This window comes from Homarus americanus, unplaced genomic scaffold, assembly GCF_018991925.1.
Source record: "Homarus americanus isolate GMGI-L3 unplaced genomic scaffold, GMGI_Hamer_2.0 scaffold34921, whole genome shotgun sequence".
In the NCBI taxonomy this organism is placed as follows: domain Eukaryota; kingdom Metazoa; phylum Arthropoda; class Malacostraca; order Decapoda; family Nephropidae; genus Homarus; species Homarus americanus.
The window spans coordinates 11,372,774-11,373,555 of NW_024741901.1; positions in this window are offsets into that span (position 1 = coordinate 11,372,774).

The window sequence follows — 782 nt, forward strand, 5'->3', positions numbered from 1 at the left end:
TAGAAACAATATATAAATATATATAAATAAATATATATATATAAATAAATATATATATATAAATAAATATATATATATAAATATATATATATAATATATATATATATATAAATAATATATATAAATATAAATATATATATATATATATATATATATATATATATATATATATATATATATATATATATATATATATATATATATATATATATATATATATATATATAAATATATATATATATAAATATAAATATATAAATATATATATATATATATATATATATATATAAATATATATATATAATATATATATATATATATAAATATATATATATATATATAAATATAAATATATATATATATATATATAGTGAATATCACAGTTTAGAACTGCTTTAGTGCTCTTGTAAAGTGGTCGGTAGCTGTCCCTGGTCCCATGCATTAGGTCCAGGTTCGAATCCTGGCTGGTGAGGTCATTGATTATATGTTCAAAGTCCAAGGGTTATATGGACTAAATGAAATATCGTATATATATATATATATATATATATATATATATATATATATATATATATATATATATATATATATATATATATATATATATATATATATATATATATATATATATATATATATATATATATATATATATATATATATATATATATATATATATATATATATATACACTGTACTGTACATTACCTCATAAATAAAACTTTTCTGAATTCCATTGCTTGATTCTCATCTCAGACTTGTCAACAACATGAACCCGAATA